At 37.7% G+C, this 26999-nt stretch overlaps 1 long non-coding RNA gene across 1 annotated transcript; it reads right to left on the bottom strand.

Moving 5' to 3' along the window:
- Positions 1 to 720: 720 nt before the first annotated feature.
- LOC140463225 (uncharacterized) lies at positions 721 to 15638 on the bottom strand. Its single transcript, XR_011954637.1, has 3 exons — positions 15558 to 15638; positions 3167 to 3355; positions 721 to 768 (listed from the first exon to the last, which is right to left on the bottom strand). It is a non-coding gene; the product is annotated as an uncharacterized lncRNA (long non-coding RNA).
- Between the last annotated feature and the right edge of the window lie 11361 nt (positions 15639 to 26999).

Here is a 26999-nt window from a genome sequence, read left to right as displayed (position 1 = left end):
CTAAAGCATGGAGAGCTAAACTGTTCACAGTATTCCATGTCTGGTTTCACTAAAGCTCTGTTGTAAGAGTTTGATATCCTTGAACTTCAATGCCCTTGCAATAAAGGCCAATGCATCTGTTGTCTTTCTAGTTTCCTACTTCTTTTTCTGCTTCTTGTACAAGTACACTCAAATCCTTCGCTCATTAACATTTAAAAGGTTTATGCTTTTTAAAGAAAAATTCTACTTTTTATCATTCTTGTGACTGTAATGAATCCTTCACCTCAGAATCTCCACCTGCCACCTTGTTGCTCACTCACTTAATCAAAATTCATTGCAGTTTCATTGCATCCTGCCCACATTTTACATTCCCACCAAGTTTTGTCTCATTAACAAAAGTATATGTTCTCTGTCTCTCTCTCTTATGATATTAATATGATTGACTGAGCCTCGTGTTCCTTCCAGTTCACAATTAGTTGTAGCCCAGCAACTTGAAAATTCCCCATTAATCCATACTCTGATTGCTGTTTGTTTAAAAATTGGAGTCCCTTCAAAACTGATTTTTTTCCTCTTATTTCCTAAGTAGCATGTAAGCACGTGTAATTGCTGCTACAGCACTATCTTCTTTCCACAAAAATAAATCTTCCATTTTTGTTTAAGGATAAAATGAAGGTGACAATATAAGTAATCGGGCTCACCAAGACCACTTTGTTCCATTGGCAGACAGCAGTCATGTATGGTGCCATATGTAGTCTATTATCAATGCAGTGTTTCAGAAAGCAAGAATTTCTAGGAACAAAAAAAAATGAAAACAAACCTTCATATGAAGATGGGAAAGGGAGCAATGGTTATTGTGACATGCAAGCTGGAAGGATTGACATGTTTGATTGGCGTAGAGTAAATTACTAGCCCCTAGAAATAGGGTATACCAACAAGCACTGTTATTCAGCAATCCTTGAACAGTGGCAGACCCTTCAGAAGATGGGGATGAAGAGAATTGCTTTTCTCTCAAAGTCATGAATTTTTGGAACTCTCTCTTTCACAGAGAACAGAGAAGGCAGGATATTAATTGTTTTTAAGGTCGTGTTCTCAGATTCTTGACTAACAAGGGAGTTAGAGGTTATCAGGATGGGTGGGAATGTGGAGTTCAGGCCATAATTATATCAGCCACGATCCCTTAAATGGTGAAGCAGGTTTGAGGAGTTGAATAGCCTATTCATGCCCCTAATTCATTTGATTGTAATTGAGAAAATATCAATAGCTATGAATTGTGCAGCCCTGCCGAATAGATAATGTTCTTCTTACATTAGATGGCAACTTCCTAATTATAACATGACAAAGGTTATTCAATGTTGCACAGAAGCAATTACTATAAGGAAATTCAAAATAGTGAACTTTGCTGGTATATTAACATTTCGTGACTATTAATACTTAAAGAAACTATGATACCCTCCACTCCCCTCCCCCACCCCCCCGCTCCGTAACCAGCATCCCTGAAAATACTACATATTAGTCATGAAGCCTGCAAACTTGCCATTTTTATCCAGGTTGTGTATTTCTCATAGGAAAAAGTGAAGGCTGCAAATACTGGGGATCAGAGTCAAAAAGTATAGTGCTGGAAAGGCACAGCCAGTCAGGCAGCATCCAGAGAGCAGGAGAGTTGACGTATTGAGATCATCTCTTCTTGATGATGAAGACCTTATGCTCAAAACATTGACTCTCCTGCTCCTCAGATGCTGCCTGACTGGCGGTGCTTTTCCAGCACCACACGCTTTGACTGTATTTCTCATAGGTTTTCTGAATAGGTCCTGGGGCTTAGTTAGGAAAAAAGTTGTTTTCATTGAAAGTTTCTCATGGTTGGTATCCACTTGACTTTTCTTCTTAATGAGAGCTATCAGGTTACCACAGGCTCAAAAAGAACAGAAAGAAATGACAGTTTTAAATTCATAATTTTTATTTAGCTGTGATTTGTTGATAAATGTCACACTTTGACTAAACTGTTTTGTGGTTATTGCAAGTATTTGAGTCAGAAGCACATCTGTTCCATTGAGTAACATTTATCATAAAATCAAAACGTATTATCCATCATTTCATGTGTATCTATCCTGATATTTGCTGTAAGATTCTTTTTGTTTGTAGTTTCCAAATCATGTCTAGTCTGTAATAATTAGTATTTATAAATGTTCCTAAGTTTAGTCAGTAGTAATGTTTCAGATCAAGAAGATCTGTTGCAGAAGCTGCCACAGGGATGTAAGCCATGAATTCGGATGTAACATAAATATTTGTTGTAGTAGTAGTATAACAGCACATAGGCTAGCTGAGAATAAATGGCTGAACTTGTTAATAGTCAGCTCATCAAGTTAAATTGAGTGGTTCCGTGGAAATAGGCTATTCAATCCACGTGGCCTTGCCATTGTCTGTGCCTTACAAGAACTTCCTCCTAACCTACTTTGTCTAAAGCTTTTTTGTAAATCATTCTGATCTTTTGATGTTTGTGTGCTTAAATAGCTTCCTTTTGGATCTATCTATTCTATTTCCTCAAAACTCCCTGATTTCCATATTGTTACTATGTTTTGGATAGAACTCTTTCCTAAACTCCCTATTGGATTTATTAGTGTCTAGCTCATAAGTATGACTTCTAGGTTTGGTGACCATATTGATAGAACCATTTTCTCTCTTCCTATTCTATTAAACTCTATTGACAGTCGCTATTAGATCATCCATCAGCTATCTCTTCTGTAGGCAATAAGGTGCCAATCTATTGGGCTTTTCATCTTAAATATATCATCTCAGTTTGACATAATTCTTGTGCATCTTCATTGCATCTTCATGGATTCATCTGAATCCATTAAATAAAATGGAAACCAAAACTGTACAACATACTCTAAGTGGACAAAAGATCAAGGCAAAGAGCTGATGGAGTGTAGAAATGATGATTTTCTTTTTGTTAAGGATTGCAGAACTGGAGTTAATAGTTTTGAAACAGATGACAGAATATGTTTAGAAAGATACAAAGCCCCTTCTGGTGTATGATTGATTAAATACGTTATTCCAGATATAGAATTCCAATTTCATACAGGAAGTGAACATATGGATATGTTTTGCTGGAGACTGAAACATTCCATGTTCTGAATTAACACCTGAATATATAGAAATTAAAGGTGCAAAAATGCTCATATGAACATACCGGTCTGAATTCCTTGTGTTTTTGTCAGGAAGTACATGCCCCAGCTAGTTGCATGTTTCCCACCAGATTGTGTATCCAGGATTTGTGATAAGTTGAACCTTTTTTGGTCTTTTCTGAGAAGATGGTTTTTGAAGTTCACTTTCAGATGCAGTTCAATGTTAAGCCACAGAACTCCACATATTTTCAGCACTGGAAATATTAACAGTTGGAATCAAAAATTAAAACTGACAAATCATAGCATGAATTAGTTTAATTTTGCAATATATGCATGTAAGTCCTCTACATTGAATATAAAGGGGAAGGTCACTATTTCTATACTGTGTGACAGACCTTCTGGCTTGCTAATCATGATCCAATTGTCCTGCTTTTTGGAAGACCAGATCTACATAAATGCACTTCATTAAATTACTAAATGGATTTTATAATAGACATCATATTATAAATAAAATAATCTGTGATGCTTTTCTGAAGGTCTTAAAATTTCTCAGTCAGTTAAGCATATTAACACTTTACTGAGAACATATCTTGCACAATTATTCCCAAATCCTAAGTAGTTTAGCTGTTTATGAACTCTTAGTTTCCACGAACAACGAATCCTGAGTTTACCCCTTATCTTGCAGTTCACTGTGAGCAACACCATGTAGATTTTCTTTTGTTGTTGTTGAACTGAAATGTCGGATCCATATTTTCAATGTAGAACAAAGAACTGTGGATGCTAAAGATATGAAATGAAAACAGAAATTGCTGAAAAAACTCTGCAGATGCTGCCCAACCTATTGAGTTTCTCCAGCAATTGTGTCCATCTGTTTTAATGCTTTGCTTATATCAGCAGCTGTAACATTGGAGTCCACTTTATTTAAAGTTATTTTGGGTATGATTCCCAGCAACGATTTTAAAGCACCAGTTTTCATGTTCTAATCCATAATAATGAATTTTTACAGTTAAGATGTGTACTAATATTTCCAGCAAAGTTAAAAATGGATAGCTGTCTTCCACTTGCAGAAATAAAGGTACCTTTCAGGGAGTTTATTGGGCCTGTGATTTGGTGTTGTAGATTCTACATTGGCTTGTCATTTATTCTGTGATCGTTATAATGAAATGCTTTAATCAGTTTAAATTGCAGTCCAGTATTTGAATGCTTAATCTGGATTTAACACAGCAGTGTTGGTGGAAGTATTGTATTGCATGAGGTGAATTTTTTTTTATATGCGACATTAAACTGAGAGCCATGAGTAATTAGATCTTAAGCCCTTAAGAAAACTGAGAAGAAATTAGGCCATTTAGCCCATTGTGTCTGCTCTGCCATTCAATCATGGTTGATAAGTTTCTCATCCCCATTCTTCCACCTTCTCCCTGTAACCCTTGCTCCCCTTGACAATCAAGAACCTATCTATCTCAGTCTTAAGTATACTCAATGACCTGGCCTCCCTAGCATTCTATGGTAATGAATTCCATAGATCCACTACTCTCTGGCTGAAGATGGTTCCCTTGATCTCCATTCTAAAAAATCTTCCCTTTACTCTGTGCCCTCAAGTCCGAGTCTCTCCTGCCAATGGAAACATCTTTCCAACGCCCACTCTGTCCAGGCCACTCAAGATTCTGTAAGTTTCAATTAGATCAATTCTATTGTCTTGTCTGACTTTTAGCTCTCAATTGACATTACTAATAAAGTGAAGGCACATAAATATTTCTTTAAAATAAAAGAACTATTTACAAATATTGCATGTGCACTCATTGGATTGTGTTTTTGTTTATGCATCAGTTATCCAATGAAAATTTTAAGAAAGTTGGTGTCTTGGCCATCCAAATAAGAATGGTCAACGGGCCAGTGTAATTCCAGTGATTCACCTGCTAGGAAGCTGACTCCATCCATTGTCTGGATGTTGGTCACAGCAGGAAACCTGCTTACTGAATTGAAAATTTAGGCAGGTAGCCATCATTCCTGAGCCAGTCACCCTCCACAACCACCCAGAGTTGGCAATAGAATGGAAAACTGGCATGCAGCTCTGCAATGCCCAATTGTCTACGTGTACACCTCTACAGCCCAACTAATAATGGGCCCATTAAATTTGTTAAATAAAAGTCTGCTACAAAGTGTCAACTGACAAAGTCATGAGCTGAAGAATACTACTTTATTGATTTCAAAAATAATGAGTTATCTAACATTTCATGAATCACCAATTAATAACAATCCCAAACTTTCATTTAATGGAAAAATTGTTTACAGTGCACTAATAAGAAACAGCATTTTTAAAACAGATTTCACGATAACCTTCGGATAATTGTTTTGGTTAGCAAACTTTGTATAAACACCACAAATTAAAACCAATTTTCAAAACTCAATATTATACTGTGAACGAAACTCAGTTTTTCAATGGGAGATCTACAAACATAACAGGCTCATGATATTAATGTAGAAAAGGACATCAGAATAGAGTGCAGGGAATGTCTGATTTGTAGATTGTAAAATACATAAACATGCTCACTCTGACACAGATGAGAATGCTGTGAAGGCTGCCTTTTTCTTAGCAAATGAGAAGTGTTTCATGGGCTGACGAACCTGAGATTGACCTTCATCTTCACCATTCTCAGGTTAGACAGTCCTTGAGGCACATCTCTACGTTATCTTTCAGCTCTGGTGTTCAGTGTTTCTTTGATCCTGTATGGGATTCATATAAACTATCAACTTGTACATACAGCTGACAAATTCTCAAATAATGGTGAAAAGCAAAAAAAGTGAAAAATAGCATTTTGCAATTACTGAAAATTTTTACTAAAATGATTTGCAAATGCAAGTGCACGCTTTGTAAATTCCCATTGACTTGGCTTTGCGTGTACACCAAATGTTTTGATATCAGAACACTCTGATTTTACATTATAATACACCCATTATAAGATTCTTATAATTTTAGCATTTTAGTTTAAACTTTAAAAATGTTTGCATCAAATGGAATAACTTCACTGAATTCACCAACATTGCATTAAAAAATGCTAATTCCACAGTTTAGCTTCCTTTAGCTAAAAAGCTTTGTCTGGGAATATTAGCCAGGCTAGCCTGTATATAATCAATACTGTATAGTTATACCTGTAACATATATTTTCTAAATGTGTTCCAGCCTTTTCATACGGGCATTAACTGTTTATTTTAAATTGTCAACAAACTGTCAAAATTGCAGACAAGTAACTTTACATCATCTAAAGGGATGTCTTAACACTTGAACAAGCATAAGTTAGACTTCATTTGCTGGCTCTTATTTATCCCCAAAAATAAATGTCCTGGTTATTATCATCTTACTGTGCACAAATTGGTCACCATGCTTACTATAATAAAATCACGGAAGGCTAACATTTGACCAATCATACTTGCACGACTCTTCAGATGGGCATTGTTACCTATTGCTGATCACCTGCTTTCTCCCCATAACTTTGCACATTTAGTTTTATAAAATAACCTTCCAATGCCCTTTGAACACCTCAGTTGAACCTGCCCCTTGAACACTTTGCGCAGTGCATTCCACACAATCAATGCAGGGTGTTTTGGTGTAATACGATGGCTGTGTTCTTCTGCAACCTCGTGCTATAGAAAATCACGCTTTGAAAAACTGCTTTAGAAAATTGCACTGTACAAGATCTCTAGAGAAAATTGCTACACCTGTTCGGTAGAAAGTTTGTGTTATCAAAACAATGTCCACAATTCATCAATCGCATTATAGCCAATTCACATGGCTGAAATGTATGTTATACTGGAACAACCTGAACTCGCTGAAGGGGAGAAATATTTTTCTGATCATCCTTGCTTTTTCTGCAAATCACTCATTTGTCATCTTGAATTGTCTTGTTCTTTTAATTTTACAAACCAGTGCAGTTTCTTCCTAACTATTCTGAGAACCTGCACATGATTTTGAAAACCTTCATCAGATCTCCTCTTAGCTGCTTTCTCCTCAAGGAGAACAGTCCCACTTCTTCAATCTATCCTCATACTGAAGTTTCTCATCTCTGTAAATATTCTTGTAAATCACTTCTGAGCTTTCTCCAATGTATTCACATCCCTCCTCTAATGTGGTATGAGGTCTGGCTGAGGTCTTGTACAAATTCAACATCATATCCTTGCTTTTGTACTAAATGCCTCTATTAATAAAATCAAGGATACTGTATTGTTTACTTACTGCTGCCTCCACCTGTAATGCCAACTTCAATTATCTGTGCCTGCATGCACCCAGGTACTTCTGCTCCTGCATATCCCTTAGACTTGTACCCCTATTTTATTTTGTTTTCTATGCACTTCCTCCCAAAGTTCATCACCTCACACTTTTCTGCATTGAAACTCATCCACCATCTTCTTTCCACTTCAGCGACTTGTCTATATCCTTTTGGAATTTTCCATTGTCCTCCTCATACTTCACAATTCTTCCTAGTTCATGTTATCTGCAAACTTAAAAATTGTCCTCTGCACACAAAGGTCGAGATAACTAATTTATATCAGAAAAAACAAGGGTTTCCAATATTGACCTCTGGGAACCTCCACCACAAACCTTCCTCCAGCTTAAAACATATCCAATGACCATTATTTTCACCTATGACTCAGCTAATTTTGTATCCACTTTCTACTATCCCTTTTATTCCATGATCTAGGTAGAGTCACCCCAGTCCCAGAAGAGCACTCTCTCCATAGCGAATTTAACTAGATGATGAATTTAACTGGATTCCTATCACACTTCAGGCAAGGGGTTAGATTGAAAAGGTTGGATGCATTGCATCTGCTCCTGGTGCCTTGCCAACTTAAATACCAACAGCCTACCCAACTTGTCTGCCTTTTCAGTTTTGAAACTTGTTTTACTTTATCTTAAACTGCCTGGAAGACAGTGGAGATAAAATTTTGGATCTGTTTATCCTACCTGTCCCTTTTGAGAATCTATACATTAACAGTACCCAGATCACCTCCTCTTTTGAAGGTAACCCATTGTTCAGTTACTGTTTATACCCCCAGCCCCTCATTCCAGTACATCCTACAAAGATCTGTTCTTGCTCTGTCAAAGACCATCTTCCAACAATTGATTTTTCTCATTCTGATTTGTTGCACATCATTCTTTACAATCATTGTGAACTTTACAATATAATATTTCAACAGTACATCAATGACACTTCATAAAGTGCATAGCTGCTAAAGCATTGAAAAAGTATACATTTCTTTCAAAGAACATGCATTGTTTGATGTTCCTCAGTTACTGTTTCAAAGCAGTGTACCTTAACACACAAACTTAACATATTGGTGTTCCTATCACTTAACCTCACCAACAATAATGGTTATCAGGAATTTGGCGAAAGAGGGCAACAGGCCGAGCATGAAATTCCATCTAGTCAAATTAATCATTAAAAAGAAATTTTGTGCAGCCCACCTTGACTCCAGTATGTCTTTTCAATTGCCAAAGAAGTTCATGTTCGGTTTTCTATATGCAATATCAGAATTAATAATTTTTCTATGTATTCACAAACACTGGCAACAAACCTTTTAAAAATAAATATTAGAAATTACTATTAACAGTGCTGAAATTGCTAACAGAAATAAAATCTGGAGTATTTTCGTGGTTAGTATTTAAGAACTAGTTTCTGGATTAGTGATGCTGGAAGAGCACAGCAGTTCAGGCAACATCCGAGGAGCAGTAAAATCGACATTTCGGGCAAAAGCCCTTCATCAGGAATACAGACAGAGAGCCTGAGGGGTGGAGAGATAAATGAGAGGAGGATGGGGATGGGGAGAGAGTAGCATAGAGTACAATAGGTGAGGGAGGGAGGGGATGAAGGTGATAGGTCGGGGGGGGGAGGGTGGAGTGGATAGGTGGAAAAGAAGATAGGCCGGTAGACAAGTCATGGGGACAGTGCTGAGCTGGAAGTTTGGAACTGGGGTGAAGTGGGGAAAGGGGAAATGAGGAAACTGTTGAAGTCCACATGATGCCCTGACGTTGAAGTGTTCTGAGGCGGAAGATTCTTCCTCCAGGCGTCTGGTGGTGAGGAAGGGGCGGTGAAGGAGGCCCAGGACCTCCATGTCCTCGGCAGAGTGGGAGGGGGAGCTGAAATGTTGGGCCACAGGGCGGTGTGGTTGATTGGTGCAGGTGTCCCGGTGATGTTCCCTAAAGCGCTCTGCTAGGAGGCATCCAGTTTCCCCAATGTAGAGGAGACCGCATCGGGAGCAACGGATACAATAAATGATATTGGTGGATGTGCAGGTAAAACTTTGATGGATGTGGAAGGCTACTTCAGGGCCTTGGATGGAGGTGAGGGAGGAGGTATGGGTGCACCAGATGCCTGGAGGAAGAACACCTCATCTTCCACCTCAGAACACTTCAACCCCAGGGCATCAATGTGGACTTCAACAGTTTCCTCATTTTCCCCTTCCTCCCCCCGCACCTCCCCCCCCACCCCAGTTTCAAACTTCCAGCTCAGCACTGTCCCCTTGACTTGTCCTACCTGCTTATCTTCTTTTCCACCTATCCATTCCACCCTCCCCCCCCGACCTATCACCTTCATCTCCTCCCCCACTCACCTATTGTACTCTATGCTACTTTCTCCCCACCCCCACTCTTCTCTCACTTATCTCTCCACCCTTCAGGCTCTCTGCCTGTATTCCTGATGAAGGGCTTTTGCCCGAAATGTCGATTTTACAGCTCCTCGGATGCTGCCTGAACTGCTGTGCTCTTCCAGCACCACTAATCCAGAATCTGTTTTCCAGCATCTGCAGTCATTGTTTTTACCTTTAAGAACTAGTTGCCATTTTAATTTTAAAATGGTGGACTGAGTATGACATGGATGTTGCCGCTGCTTCTGACATTCAGGCTTATTTTTAAATTAACTTCTACATTTCTTATGAACAAGAAATCTTTGGAGGTATTGGGTCAAACGCAGATAGGTGAGACATATTTAGTTTTGGATAGTAGTCATTGGTTTATTTCTGTGCTCTATAACTCTGGCAGGATTTATGGGGAAGATAATCAGCTATCATTTTATTACTAAATTAATTTTAATGGTGGGAATAAGGCAGGCCAAGTGGCTGAGGTGTCAGTGGGGAGGAGTTTGTGGCTAGTGATCATAATTCTATTAGTTTCCAAATAGTGATGGAAAAGGATAGATCTGATCTAAAAGTTAAAGTTCTAAATTAGAGAAATGCCAAATTTGATGGTATTACAGCAAGAACTTTCAGAAGTTGAGTAGGGGTGGCTATTCATGGTAAAGGGATTGCTGGAAAATGGGAGGCCTTCAAAAATAACAGTCCAGAGACAGTATGTTCCTGTTACTGAGAAGGGCAAGGCTGGTAGGTTAGGGAATGCTAGATGACTAAAAAAATGAGATTCTTGTCAAGAAAAAGGAGGAGTTCCTGATGAAGGATTTATGCCTGAAACATCAACTCTCCTGCTCCTCGGATGCTGCCTGACCTGCTACGTTTTTCCAGCACCACATATTTTGACTATGACTCTCCAGTGTCTGCAGTCTTCACTTTCTCCTGTATGTCACGTGTAGACAGCTGGGATCAAGTGAAATGTAGAAGTGTATAAAGGCAGCAGGAGCATACTCAAAGGAAATCAGGAGGCCAAAAAAGAGACATGAGGTAGCTTTGGCATATAGAGTTAAAGAGATTCCACAAATACATTAAGGACAAAAGAGTAACTAGGGAGAGAATAGGGCCCCTAGCCCACAGCGATTTAAAGATCAATAAGACTGTTTGTGTGGAACTGCAGGAGTTGGGGGAGAGATTAAATGTTTATTTTGCGACCTTGGAGAAGGATACAGAAGCTGGAGAACTTGGAGAAATAAATAGTGATACCTTGATAAGTGTCCGTATTACAGAGGAGGAAGTGCTGGCTGCCTTGAAATGCATAAACCTGGATAAATACCTGGGATCTGATCAGTTGTACTCCAGAGCTTTGTGGGAAGATAGGAAGTGATTGTTCAGCCCCTTGCTGAAATATTTGTATCATCGATAGCCATGGGTAAGCTGCTTGTAGATGGAGGTATAATCAAAAATAATCAGTGTTTACGACATTATTTTGGCCGCAATGTAATGGTGCTAACAAAGCTATGGTTATAGTCAGAGTTTGCAGTTTGGTTATATGTTTGAAGGACCTATTTATGTTCTGTAGATTTCAAATAGCTCAATGCAATTTAACAACAACAGATTCACTGTCCAAGTTAAATTTGCTGGTCTTGATTCAGAATTCCATTTTTATGGTGCAAGCACATTTTTTTGCTTGCGTTCATTGCAAGTTAAGCCATGTGAGAACCTAATGAGAAATACATACCAATGTCATAATGAACTGAAGAAGAGACCTTTTATTTATTGGCAATTTTATTTGACTTTACTCTCATTGGAATTCCTTAAGAAGCATTGATATCTAATAAAGTCAACCCTGTAAAAACAATACAAAATGCTATGCAGACCAAAAAGATGTATAGAAAAACATAAAATGCTGGCAGACATTAAAGTCAAGCACAGCTTCTATGCTTGATATGCCACAAATCATAATTTCAAGACTGACTTTTATCAGAAGCAGAAAATACTTCACATGAGCCCATAACAAGGAACATAAAGGAAAATAGCAGGAAAACATGATACGCAACATCAGACAAAGGTAAATTATGAAATGCTTCAATGTATTATAGGTGATGGACAACTAACAGACTGAACAATAATGTAAGACAAAAGGAAACGTGCTGTATGAAGTTATATTAATATCAGACAAGTATGGAACCATAAGAATTGCCAAAGTGGGTTAGTTCAGTTGCAGAGGGGAGTATAAAACCTTGGAAAAGTAGAATTCGGATTTGCAATGGTCAAAAAAGAAGTCAAATGAATATAATTCTTGGGCGGTGATTATACAGAATTTCAAATGATGGCCTGACTGTAACCTGTCTACATGGTATGTAAATGATGAGAATTACACATGCTATTTCACACAACATAAACCAAAATCCAATAAAGAAATCTTGGCCATACTTTATTAGTCAGCGTAAAATATATAAATTCGTATCTGTGCAAAACAGACCAGCAATGCACATAATTTGCTCAACTGCAATTTTGATAACTGTTGTATTCAGAAAATTTTATATAATAATTGAGTATATAACTCCATGCATAAACTGAAATCAAACTATTGTTACACATTCTTCAATTAAGATACACCGCAATAAATAACAATATTATTTTAGCGCATTTTTTTAAAAATCAAGGCAGATGATTGGTATCAGTTTGCACATAAATGTTTGCATCATTATCTTTTCTTGATTTGTACTAAGAATGCCATTGTTAATTAAATAGATTTGAAACTATTCATCAATCTTCATCTGACATTGCACATCAGTTTGAATATGTTCGAAAGTAAACACTTCTGTTTCTATGGTCACTTATCCAATGGTCAATTCGGATTGCTCCCCAAGCTTAGTTGCTGTTGTTAAGTAGGGAAAACTTGAATCTATTTTTTTCACATTAAGACTTTTGTTCATATATCACACTGTTGAAACATTGTTTAGTAGATAATAATTTGTATTTTAACTATAATTCAGTCAATCCTATCTCTGAATTAATTACAAATTGGCACAATGCCAGTAGGTGGACAGGAAACTTTTAAAAAAGTTTAATATTTGTCATTTATCATGAGCATAAGGATATTTTTTTCCCTCATTTTGCAATGGGTTTTCTAGTATTTTAGAATTGATTGGATGCATTAGATGATGACCAAATAATATTGCGCACTGATTGTTAAAATTACTTATTTGCACAGGCAGCAGATCAATGAAAAGTTGCGTTTTGGAGAACCCAGAAGCAGGAGCTAGATTAAAATTCTCTGGCATCCAGTTTAAATTTATTTCATTCAAGCTATTAATTTATTGATTTCTGCCTTATTTTCATGTATTTGCATTATACTTGGTTCTGCAATCAAGTGGAATATCCAATTAAAGATAATGAAATGTAGTATGACCTTCACAAACTACCTTGAATTATTACTGTAAATCTAAAATGACCTTCAGTGATTCAACATAGGTGATTTTCTTTACTCCAAAATAGTTCTGACACAATAAATCAAGCTCTTGGATAAAGCCACTTCTTGTGTCATAGAATAGAGAGGTACCTTCTGAAAGCTCAACACGTGCTAGGTACTAGATTGGAAAAATTCAGTTCTATATTTAATTTGTTACTAAGTCACTTCACATTCAGATGCTACTCTGTCCAACATCCAAATTTGAAAATTATGTAGTTTTGTAACCCTCCAAATTTCTTCACTCCTTTTCTGAAGATGCTGACTTGTTTTACGGTACAATTTAATGTAAAGCAGCTACTCGAATACATTTAGACTAATGAATGGATGAAATAAATGATGTAAGTGCACATGGGTTATTCGGGTGCATGGGCTTGCCATTCCTGTTTCCTTCCAACATTAACATATTAAAGTTTCAACAGTAGATGCTAGGTACTGCATAAGGTTAAAAGTAGAAACCATGGTTTTATGTTTCTTCCTGTCTTCCAGAATGTGAGACCAATTGGAGAATCTGAGGTAAGATCATTCAATAGAAATCAGGCATCAATCCATATGTGACTTACATTCCCTCCTTATCATGAGCTCAGGTTGTTATTTCAGTTCTTTTTAATAGAAGTTCATTAATTATAATTTTACTGACTTGAAGATGAAAGTTTTAACAGATTGTGATTAATGAGATGAAAATGAGAATAGAACATTCCAGGAACCAGTTTCTGAATGTTCCATAATATAGTTTATTATGGCACTTTTTTTGATAAGCACTTGGAAATGTAGGCAATCCAGGTTAAGAATACAGAATACATTCATTAAGTTTTAGAAGCAGAACATATGCACTGTAAGTACATTTCCCAGCTGCAAATCCTTTTCATAACCAAATGTGGAAGCATTTTGTGGAACTGAGAACATAAGGTCACATATTTCAGCTTCAACGATATTGTTAATGCCAGATTATTCTTTATAGCTTGTCTATTCGTATAAACGTCTAGAAATGTGCATTCTCTCATGCAGGAAGAATTATGAATGATGTAAAAGAAGTTGTACTTGGAACTAATTTTGTCCACTGTCCACAATGTCATTTTAAGAAAGAAAGGGCAAACTTGCATTTACATAGTGCATTTTATGAATCTTTGGTGTCTTCAAAAGTGTTTTTTAATTGACTGTGAAACAATTGAAAGTGCAGTTACTGTTGAACATTATCAAAGGAACTTGTTTATAAACATACCTGTGGGATGTAGTAACACATTACTTTTTATACATACAAGTTAGGTTAGTAATTCTATGCAGTGCCAATCACATTACACAGGGCTAGGCCCAATAAAAGGCAGTTATAAGTAACAAGTGTTTTTGTTTCAATTTGTTAATAAGGCTTAAATTTTGATCAGAACACAATAAGAATCACTTTTTATTCCTGACCAGTGCCAGGGGACATTTAACATTTACTTGAGAGGAAAGTGGGCCTCATGTAATGCCTTATCCAAGAGTCAGCACCTTTTTAACAGCAGCACAATCTTAAGCATTGTGCTCAAGCCTCAGAGCTGTCCTTTCAACATGCAAAAAGATGTAAGACATTTCTACTGTTATTGTCACCCTTGCTTCTAATTCCTTTAGAGGCAGATATTTCTAATTCATTTTTGTTCTACTTGTACTGTTTGAGTAATTGTAAAGTGGCATTTGAACTTCTCTGCTCCAGAATTCATTTTCTAATCATAGTTGCCTTCATTACCTTTAAAATTTGCTTGAATAGAATCATGGAACCCTACAGTGCAGAAACAAACTATTTGGCCCATTGAGTCTGCACTGAGGAGCATCCTACCTAAACTTACCCAGACACCACCACCAGCACCCACCACCCACCTCCCCCCCCACCCAACATCCACGTTTCCAGTGGCTCACCCACCTAGACTACATGACTACATATTCCTGGACACGATGGGCAATTTAGCATGGCCAGTCCATCTAACTTGCACATCTTTGGACTGTGTGAGGAAATCCAAGGACCCAAAGAAAACCCACATGGGCACCTGGAGAACATGCAAATTCCACGCAGTCACCTGAAGCTGAAATCAATGTATCCCTATCGCTGTGAGGCAACAGTGACTAACCATGCGAGTCAATGTTACTAACCTTTATAAAATTAAGGACTCCAGTTGGTCTGCTGATGAACAAAGTCATTTCAAATCAAATCATATTATAAGATAAAGTAGAATTAAATTTAAAATATGTGTAAGTGTTAATCTATACCATGGTATATTTGTGTTACAGCACGTTTTAATTAATCATTTTAAAATATTTTAAATAATTAAAACAATTGACTGAACTAAAAGTTTATTTTGACAATGTAACTACATATGATAAATATATCTTACCTTTATTCAAGGCTGCAGTGCTTAGCTTGCAAGGAGAGGATTCTCGAAGCACCTAACCATATTTACCTGTGTATTCCTTTAACAATCTCCACAAAAGAGTGAAATAAGTACTAAGTAATATATGCACACTACAGTGTCCTTTGCGTTATGTCTCCAAAAGACCCTGATGCTTTGAACTGGCTACTTTATACTATCATACAGTAAACTCATTTCCTGTTTACCAATTATAGAATGGTTTGTGGTGAATTTTCCATTACACCCAAAGAGGCTTGTCAATGTATTTTTGATATTCTTTAAGTAATTATTTAAAAGTAGATATTTTACAATAAATACAATAAAATTTGATGTACAGTGCAAGCAAGCTATATAATACAGAAAAGCACTGTAGTGTTAAAACTTTTTTTAGTACAAGGTGGTTACTATAAGAATACAACATATACAAAGTAAAGACATAAGACAACTCTCTAATAGAGCAATCCTTTCACAGTCATTGGTTACTGGATATCTCAGGTTTCCAATTTTGCATCTTTCTCAGTGAACAGATTCCAGTTTATCCTCGCTACACTGATGTACTTACATTGCTTAGTATTACAATAGATGTTAAAGTTGATAATCTGTGGCATGGTTACTTCTCACGCCAAATAAAACAATTTAGGACTTATAGACATAAATGTTAGCCACTCCAAATCACTAGTTCATGTCAAATAGGGATTAACGCAAGTATGATGCAATTATGGAAACTGATCACAGCGATTGTTAGTTTCCATGTTGTGAGCTGAACCACAGCATCCTTCCTGTCTTTACTCTGAATTAAGTCTTTACATTTTTTTTTCATCTAAAACACCCTTGACTTTGAAAATATTCAAAGATTAGTGCATCAATAATGAAATCTGAATATTCTTAGCCACTTGCGTTTATCTCTTGGGTATAGCGTTCACAGTGATAAACACACCATCTCTTGAAGTACTTAAGAATGGAAGGTCTAGTAAGTTGCTGCACTGTTACAGGCACTGACCTACTTGAAGTATAATGTCTGATTCAAATGGTAATGCTTAAGTAAAGAATGGGACAACTATATTTGCAATAATTATTTGAATGAACGATAAATCCAGTTGAATTATTTTAGCTGCATTAAATCTTCAGGGCTATTGCAAACACAGACACAAAGGATACAGGTTATGGAAAAATGAACAACTTGAGGTATTAGCCACATAATCACCAGACTCACAGGGTTAAGTCAGTTATGTTGGTTGTGTTACCAGCAGTTGGCTATTCCGTAGATTAATTCAATCTGCTGTGTATTCTATTTATACACATTCTAATTTATTTTACATTTTTCAAGAGTACCACCACCACGACATTCCTATCTGATAGCTCAACAGTGACGATGGGGTGGATTTTGGATTTTGAGGTCTAGAATTCAGCAAATTGTCTGACCATTTATTTATTGTCTACTTTGATTACATTTTTAGTCTCCAGTTTGGAGTTTAAGAGATTAGCGAGAGCTGAGTGATTCATCAAAACTAAATAGTAATAATATCTGTATTTAAGTACAGTCTTTCATCTTGCAGAGGTGCTACTATAGACCTCATTCTAGACAATCACATTATTTTCAGTGCCGTTTGTTACTATATTTGAGTATACCGAGTAACAGTTTTATTCTAAGTGGTACAGCTTGTGAGAGTAGTTTTATGAGAATCACAAAAGTACAGTTCAAAACTGTAAAGACAAATGTCAAGGCACGTCAGTATCTAGGGAGACATGGGTTCATGTATTTCCTTTTCAGAGACAGATGTAAACTGGATCGTGGGGATCAAAGTATATAGATCACAAAGAAACCTTATTAGCGTTTGAGAAAATGAAGAAAATTCAGTGAGTACAGTTCTAAAAATAAAACTTGTTGGAAAAGCTCAGCCTGTCTGGCAACATCTGTGGAGAACAAATCAGCATTAACGTTTCAGGTCAGGTGACCCTTCCTGAGAACGGATGGCAGCTAGGAAAAGGTTGTTTTGTTTTATATATGGGGAAGATAGGGTTGGGGTAGGGGGCTAAGGAGTAAATGATAGATGGGGATAGAGCCCAATGAGGGTGAAAAACAGCTGGACAGACAAAGGAGTAGATAATGGTCAGTCTCGAAGATACACATTCTGCTCCCCTCCCGGTCAGCTTTCCACAAGGACCGTTCCCTCTGGGTCACCATTGTCCACTCTTCCTTCATTCCCAACTCCCCCTCACAGCATCACAGCACCTTCCTCTACAGCTACAGAAGGTGTAATACCTGCCTTCTAATTACCCAAGTGCCAAATACATTGTTGATGTGGCATATGTTGACTTCCTACAGGAGTTCCACAAAGTACCATGAGAAGGTACCATAGCTCACAGAAGGGTATAGACATGAGAACGGTTATAGCTCATGGAATTAAATGGACAGTAACCTTGTGGATACAAAATTAGCTGAGCAATGGGAAACAAGGGAATAATGTTTATTGGATATTTTTTGGACTATAGGAAAGTTTGTATTGGAGTTTTGCAAGAGTCAGTAATGGGTCTCTTGCTTTTCCTGATTTATACAAATGATCTTGGTCCTGGAACGCATAGGACAATTTGAAAGTTTTGAGGTGACTCAAATCTTTGAAGCACTGTAAACTGTGAGGAGTTCAATGTAGAACTTCAAAAGAACATGAACAAGTTGGTGGCTTGGGCAGGCTGGTGGCAGATGAAGTTTAAGGTGGAGAAGTGTGAGGTAATAAAATTTGGTGAAAGAACATGGAGAGACTGTAATATAAAGGGTAGTTCTCTCAAGGGTCTGCAGGTGCAGAGACCTTGGTGTATATACACCTATCTCTTCAAAGCTGTCAGGACACGGTTTTTTTTGAGCAGATATGTGATACATCTTTATGGCGCATACCAATGACATCATCTTAGCATGTGTACTAATGGTATGAAGATATCTGTCTCCATCTTGCTGAACCTTTGTCCTCTTGCAGCACGACTGTGTGATCTCTGGGTAACTCTTGAGGCATTTTAGAAATACAACATTGGGGTGGCTGGGTGGAAACCAAAACCTGTTTGGTCACAATGTCTATAGCTTGTATTTCATACTAGATTGTGAAGTGGGATTTCAGAATTCAGAACCTGCTATTTACTGCATGATTTTAGTAACACCACTTGCCAGAACCTCAGTGTCAACTTCACAAAACTGAGAACATACAGTCATAAGACCATATAACATAGCAGCAAAATTAGGCCCATCAAGTTTGCTCTGTCATTCTATCATGGCTAATATGTTTCTCAACTCCAATTCTCCTGCTTTCTCCCTGTAACCTTTGCTCCCCTTACTCATCAAGAACCTGTCTAACTATGTCTTAAATTCTGTCAATGACTCGTCCTCCATCCTTTGGAAGTAATGAGTTCTACAGATTCGTCATTCTCTGGCTGAAGAAATTCCTTCTCATGTCCGTTTTAAAGGGTGGTTTCTTCATTCTGAGGTTGTGACGTAGGGTTATAGTCTTTCCTACTTTTGGAAACATCTGTATGTCCACTCTATCCAGGCATTTCAGTATTCTGTAAGTTTTTCAACCAGATTCACTACACTCCATCCTTAGAAATTCCATTGAGTACCGACCCAGAGTCTTCAACCACCCCTGATTTGACAAGCCCTTCATCCCTGGAGTCATTCTTGTAAATCTCCTCTGGACCACCTCCCAAGCCAATACTTCATTCCTTGAATACTGGGCCCAAAACTGCTCACAATATTTCAAACGTGGTTTGACCAGAGCCTTATATAGCCTCAGAAGTGTGTCCTGCTTTTGTATTTTAGCCCATTCGAAATAAATGCTAACATTTGACTTCCTCATTTTCAACTGAACCTACATGTAAACCTTAAGCAAATCCCGAACAAGAATGTCTAAATCCCTTTGTGCTTCAGATTCCAAATCATTTCCCCATTTAGGAAATAGTCTATTCTTCTAGTCTTACATCTGAAGTGCATAAGCTCACACTTTTTTTCCTATTGAATTCCATCTGCCGTTTCTTTGTCCACTCCCCTAGCCTGTCCAAGTCCTTCTACAATCTCCCCACTAATTAAACACTACCTGTCCCTTCACTTATCTTTGTGTCATCAGCAAACTTAGCAAAAAATTCCCTCAGTTCCTTCCATCCAAATCGTTAATCTGTAATTTAAATAGTTATGGTCCCAACACACACATCTGCAGGACTGCACTAGTCACCGGCTTCCACTCTCTGCCTTCTGTTGGTCAGCCAATCCTTATCCATGCCAGTACCTTGCCCCTAACATCATCTTATTTAGCACACTCCTGTGCAGCACCCTGGCAAAGCTTTCTGGAAATCCAAATAGATCATGTCCACTTACTCATTACCTCCTCAAAGAATTCTAACAGATTTGTCAGGCATGGCCTCCCCTTGATAAAGTCATGCTAACTCAACCCTGCTTTACAATGCACTTGCAAGTACTCTGCAATCTCATCATTAATAATGGATTCTAAATCTTACCAACTATCGAGGGCAAGATAACCTATCTATAGTTTCCCATCTTTTTTTCTTTCCTTCCTTCTTAAAGCAGGTTGTTACTTTAGCCACTTTCTGGTCCTCTAGAACCCTCCCTGGCTCCAGTGATTCTTGAAAGATTATCCACGAAGACTCCACATTCTCCTCCACTTTCTCCTTCAGAACGCTGAAGTATAGTACATTCAGTCAAGGTGATTTGTGCACTTTCAGACATTTTCGGTTTTTGCAACACTTTCTACTTAGTGATGGCCACACATTCACCTCTGTCTCCTGACTCTCTTGAAGTTTTGGTATGCTATTGGTGCCACTCACTGTGAAGACTGATGCAAAGTACCTATTCAGTTTACTGCTATTTCTTTGTTCCCAATTACTGCTTATGCAGCCTCATTTTCCAATGGTCCAATAACCACTCATGTCTCTCTTATATAAGTTTTTTTTAAAAGTTTCCTCTTCTTTACTAAAAGAAATGCTATGCCATATTAACATATGCTAACAGACATGCGTTTTACCCATTAATCTTTGTTTCGGCCTCCTATCGTGCATTACCATGGCCTGCAATGATCAGAGAAGAATGCCAGTGAACATATTTGTTCTGTTTGGATGATGTACCTACCACAGTTGGAAATCTATGGAACTTGCAACAGTCATCAGTATGTGATAGTGAAGTGAGGGATATTAATACTGGGCATGAATATGAATTGCTAGAGATAGCTGATGGGGGTGTGGTGCACTGTGTAGTTAACCATTCAGGAATAAACTTCTTCAGAAACCAATAATGTATCTATATGTCTTGTATAATGCTAATGCATCAAAGACTAAATTCTGTGCCTGTTGATTGCTCTCATAATCTATCAAATATTTTGATCCTTGCTCAGAATGTTTCTTGTAGGAGTCCTTGTCTATAAAATGTTAACTGATCTCAACCAAGGGAACGGAATGAATGTATAATTATCTTCAGTGACTGCTGAGCAAAGGATTTTTTTTTTGTCCTGATTGCTCTTTGAGATGGAATCACACAGGTGGAAGTTTGTTAAATGCATTATTTAGCTCAGTCAATTATCAGCCGATGCTGGAGAGTCTGAGTCAAAAAGTATGGCACTGGAAAAGCACAGGAGGAATTGATGAAGGGCTTTTGCCCAAAACGGTGGCTCTCTAGCTCTTTGGATGCTGCCTGACCTGCTGTGCTTTTCCAGTGCCACACCATTTGACAAAGTCAATTATCAGTCCAATGGCCAAAATCTAACAGTTTCTATTGACACCTGTTAGGGTATGTTGTGATACCTATCTGGGGTAGGTATAACTTAAACCTGGGCCTAACTGGTTCAGAGATGGGGCCACAAACACTCTACCATACCCTCAAGTAATTTTAATCAACCTGTTCAGTCATGTTAAGACATACCCTACAGAGTAGGTGGGATTTGATCCTGGACCTTCTGATCTCAAAGAGGGGACTCTACCACTGTGTGCCACAAGACCCTTGAACCACAAGCTGTTACATTCTTTTGGTTTGTTCTTTAGCAGAGAATTACCATTCTCACACGAGATTGATAAATAGTGTAGGCTTAATTTACTCAAATTTTTAAACAGCTTCTTTAGCAGACATACTGATAATTTACAGTTACAGACCAATTTTCTACACAGATCCTTACTCTAACATGGTGCTGCTGCTTGGACTTCTCATGACTGGTGGTCATATGGTGTTATCTTGGTCCTTGGCTTATTAGCATAGATAGCTCTTGAAGCACTAAGACAACAAAACCAAGTGTTCTACACAAGAAATGGATTCACATTTTCAGACCATCATCATTGCAGGAGCTGTATTCCATGAATTGACTACCACATAAGTGGTAGTGATGTTGCAGTAAACACAATCTGTAATAGTATTAAATAGACTACTATTCAAAGGTAATGTAAGAATATTGCAATGAAATGGCTTCAGTAACTAACAGTATCAAAGAGGATAGAGAAGTGCTTTAATTGTGAGGGTGGCATGGTGGCTCAGTGGTTAGCACTGCTGCCTCGCAGCACCAGGGTCCTGAGTTCAATTCCAGCCTTGGGCGACTGTCTGTGTGGGTTTCCTCCACATACCCCGGTTTCCTCCCACAATCTAAAGATGTGCAGGTTAGGTGAATCGACCAAACTAAATTGCCTGTAGTGTTCAGGTTGATTACATTAGTCAAGGGAAATGTAGAGATTCTCTTCAGAGGAGCAGTGTGGACTTGTTGAGCCAAAGGGCCTGTTTCCATACTGTAGGAATTCTAATTCTAAACGGAAGGCCTGGGTATCTTACATAATCTGTTGAAACCAATCTTTCCTTAGTATGTAATAATACTACATTTGCTGGATTAGCTAAAATGAGGAAAATAAAAATGAATCATGCCCCATTGAAAGGTCAATTGGTCAAGTGGTGACATAATCATTAGAAAGTCATTTGGTCATCTCTAAGCATTTTTGTGTTTTCTAAAGGGTTATGTGTGTTTAATTGTTACAACTGAACAAGAGATGGACTGCAATGGTGACCATTCATCAGCAAAACAAATTGCGGTTGACCACAGAGCCATGCAGTATAAATGTCATTTGGTTGACTGGATGACACAAAAGCTGCACAGAAACAAACTATATGACCAAGCTGGACTAGGGCTGAGGTTTGTTAAAAGCAAGAAATAAACCTCCCTCCAAGGAAATTAAGCAGATGTCCTCATCGGTGAAAGGCCAATCGATTTGTAGTAGCTGTGACATACGTGATGTTTGCCAATTGTCAACTGATCAATTGTTGAAGACTGGACAGTGTCAAAAATTGATCATATAATTTGTGTACATGAAAATGAACATAAGAAAATGTGCCTCAGAGTGATAGGTAGCTACTTTGGGAATAGGAGTTGTCTGTTTAATGACTATAGATTAGGATGAAGCAGGCTGATCACCTGTTTTCGTGTGATCTTCAAACAAGTTAATATAAATCGAGGCACTTGTAATTGTAAGCATTGTATGAATAAGCTTTTAATGTAATACTAATATTGCTCAACCTTAAGCCTTTAAATCATTATCTTATACAACAAAACTGAATCAGGTGCAATATGTTGCAGTTTTATTTTTCATTTTCATCATATACAAAATACTAAGAATTGCAAAATGTCCAGTAATGGGTAATTATTTATTTAAAATTGAAATGTAGGGACGTCAGTCATCTGAGGATTGGATTATTGGATTTATCTCAAAAACAATTACCTAAATTGAATGGCAGCAGGCCACCTGTTTTTCTGCTTTCCCCCATTCAATTCTCAGTTTTAATTTAAAAAACTACCATTCATGATGTGTTATTGAATTACTTAACCTTCTTCTAAACATAAATGGAAAACAAAATCTGCACTCGTCTGGCTTACACAGCTATTGTACTGAACAAAACCAGCAAGTCTTGATCAGGCAATTTTGGAAAAATGGACAGTTTGTAAGTTGGAAAAAAGCATTCCAAACAACAAGATTATAAATTGATAGTGATTAATAGCAACATCAAAGCAGGCAGAGAACCTATATACAATAAGTATTCTTAAGAGAGAGCTTAAAAATTGGAAGTTTTAAGAATAAAAATTGTTTGGTTAGCATTAAAAGGTCACTTGTTTGAAACAGGTAACCAGCATATATGATTCTAGTTGACACAATAAATCCAAAGAAAAATCAATTGCAATTTGAATATATTTAAGACAGTGGTGTAACAATATTTTATTGTCAATTTCTGAATTTGATCAAACTGGCCTGTACCCTTTATCTTCCAATGGTGGTGACTCAATGTGGAGCTGTGCCAAAGATTTTAGGTTCAAGTTCCATTTGAGAACCTCAGAAGAAAAATCAAGGTTCATTCTCTAGTGTAGGACTGAGGGAGTGCTGCACTGTCATGGCCTTTTGTTTGATGTTAAACTGCAGCCCTTTGTCTGCCCTCAGGTGAGCATGAAAGGTTTCCTGGCATTATTTCAAAGGATAGAAAAATAGTCCCTAGTTTCCTGGGGAATACTTAGCTCGAGATCAACATCACAAAAGTAGATGGTGGATTTTTCCTAGGTTCTGAACAATGTGGGTATTGGTAAGTCAGTTGGAAAAGAAGGGTGCCATTGAGAAGCTAATTTCTACCAATGTCAAAGAAAAAAGTCCAATTCTCTATCAAAGTTATCAACAGTGAGGTTAGAATCTTGCTAGTAAGCAGTAAGAGGCCTATTTGTGTGTCATTATTACCTAATCTTGCCTCAGTAATATGCAGTTTCCTATTCTCTGACTTGTTGGTTAGAAAATTGATGCCAACAATTGCTGATGTGAAGGCCAGAGCAGCTACCTTGCTCCTCTAGGTCTGCATCTGGGACAGCAGTAGCCAACGTCCCATGGTATGTTTTTCGGCAGTGACCACCCACAGTCCTCCATCCATGGCACATCTCTGACCAAGTTAAGATGCAGTTCTGCACTTCAGTGCTGCATTATAGAGTGGACCAATACCTTCAATTGTTGCATTGCTGCCAGGACTTTGTTCACAGCACCTAACTCCTGTATTGGATCAAGATACATCTCAAGCATCCTCAACTAAATCTTTAGTACTCACTCACTTTGCCCTACTTGAATGCTCGTAGCATATCTGCCTTGTCCTTTTGCACTTTGTCCCCTCAGACAAGTTCACAATTATTCTGTCTTGCCTTGCTGTTTACCGCGGACAAGGGCAGCTTATGGTTGTCAGCAGTCATTAGTCAAGGGGTGGACACGTATGGCACTGTGCTACATCAATCTCACATCTGTACCTTGGTCCTGACACATACATTGTGATCACTGTATGTGCATCAACTGAATGGCCAGTTCTCAAAGTGTAAGGTAATTGCTCTTGGTCAAGTCAAGGGACACTGCCTTTAGTCAAAGGATATTGGCTTATTGCATTGAGGCTATCTTCCAGTCATAGTCCAGTGGCTGGGATATAGTCAGTTGGATGCTTGGGTGGGTCAGAGAGGTCAATATTACAACAGTCTGAGGAGTTGATCATTGCCAGCCCTGTCAATCCATATCTAATATACACATCTACCACTCTTTGATTATAATGGTGTTGACGTGACACTCTGACTGTAAAGAAAGATGATCCCTAACTACTGCAAGTCTTACTATTTAAGATCATCTACTGTTAACGAAAGTTTTGGGTCCGTCATAACTCAAATGTCACATGTCAAAGTGCTGAATTTATAAAAAGATGGTGATTTCATACTTGCTGATTAAGATTAGGAATTGAACCTGTCACTCTATAAAATTCTCCTAATAGCAACAACTAACCTTTAATTTATCTTAGGATAAGCAATTTATATCAATTAGATGTTGTGGCCTTTATGGACTGAATCATGCGAACAACAGCTGCGCTGAAAGCCAACTATGAAGAAGAAATCATTATTTGCTGAGTTAGCTTTTGAATACTGAACTTTCTTTGATATTTTTAACATTTGCGGTCTTTAAAAGGATATTTATTCAACCTGCAATTATTTGAAATGATTGCAGTTCTGGGAGTATTGAATAATTTGTTAGAAAAACTGACAGTAAACTTTGAACATTCACAACTCCTTTTCAGTAAATTTCCAAAGCTTATACAAGCCAAGTGTAATTGACAAAGTGTTAGCTTTTTCAGTCAGGCAGCCCTGTTGAAGATGAAACAATAGGTGAGCTATAGTTCATGGATGATGATGGAGAAGGACAAACCTAGAGCCTAAATGGGTGTGATCAGTCACTCTCTGCATTTGGATTAATACAGCATTGTTGGGCAGTTATACAAATACTGCTTTTGCTCTTATTCATCCATTGGATGACACTTATAAATTATGAATGCTGGCCTCCATAATAAGTAATTGCTCTTGGGAAGATGGTTTGAACTGCCTTTTCGAAACACTGAAATCCATGTAGTATAGGTAACTCACATAGCTGTTAGAAAGGAAATTACAGGATTTTGGCCTAATAACAGTGAAAGAAGAGCAATATATTCCGAGTCAGCATGGATGCTCCAAAGTATCTGCTTCCCTTTTCCTTCCAGACAAAAGCGGTTGGAGTTTGGAAGATGCTCTCAAAGAAGCTTTGGCAAGTTACTCTATCATGTATAGTACATTCACCAATGGACAGTAGCTGCAATATGTTTAAAATGGTGGATTAGGTTGCAATCAAGGAATCTGCTTTGTCCTGGATGATCTCAAGCTTCTTGAATGTTGTTGGAATAGCACTTATTCTGGCAAGTGGACAATATTACATCACACCCCTTACTTTTGTCTTCTAGGTAGTGGACAGCTTTAGGGAATCAGGAGGTGAGTTACCTTGACAGCATACACAACCTCTGTCCATCTCATGTATTTATGTAGCTGGTCTAATCAAGTTTGTGTTCACTGGAAATTCCCAGAATGGGGAATGATTGGAATTTGCACTTAAGTGGTAACAATAACTTGTCACCTAAATCTGAAAGCTGTCCAGGTCTCTGTGTGTGGGCATTGACTACTTCATTATAATGAAGAGCTGGATAAAACCGAGAACAGAGCTATCATCAACAAACATCTCCATCTCTAACATTATCATGGAGGAATAGTCACTAATGAAGTAACTGAAGATGGTTGAGCTTAGGGCATGATCCTGAGTAATTCCTGTGGCCATAACCTATAACTAAGAGGATTAGCGTCCGACACCTGCAAATTCAATCATCTTCATTTGTATTAGGTATATCTTCAGTGAATGGAGAGTTTTCCCCAATTCCCAGTGACTGATTTTGTTATTGTTATTTATCTAGTCACAGCTTTTCTGATAAATTGTTGGCAATGGCATACTTCAATTATCTTATTTCATAAATCAAGTAGCTGAGACAGTAGATCAACTAATTGTCTGATCTCTTTCTGGACTGCACATGTAATTTGTTTAATTGATTAG

The sequence above is a fragment of the Chiloscyllium punctatum genome, chromosome 37 (assembly GCF_047496795.1).
Source record: "Chiloscyllium punctatum isolate Juve2018m chromosome 37, sChiPun1.3, whole genome shotgun sequence".
In the NCBI taxonomy this organism is placed as follows: Eukaryota; Metazoa; Chordata; class Chondrichthyes; order Orectolobiformes; family Hemiscylliidae; genus Chiloscyllium; species Chiloscyllium punctatum.
Note: the sequence above shows the minus strand (reverse complement) of the source record. Positions and strands in the feature narration are given on the sequence as shown.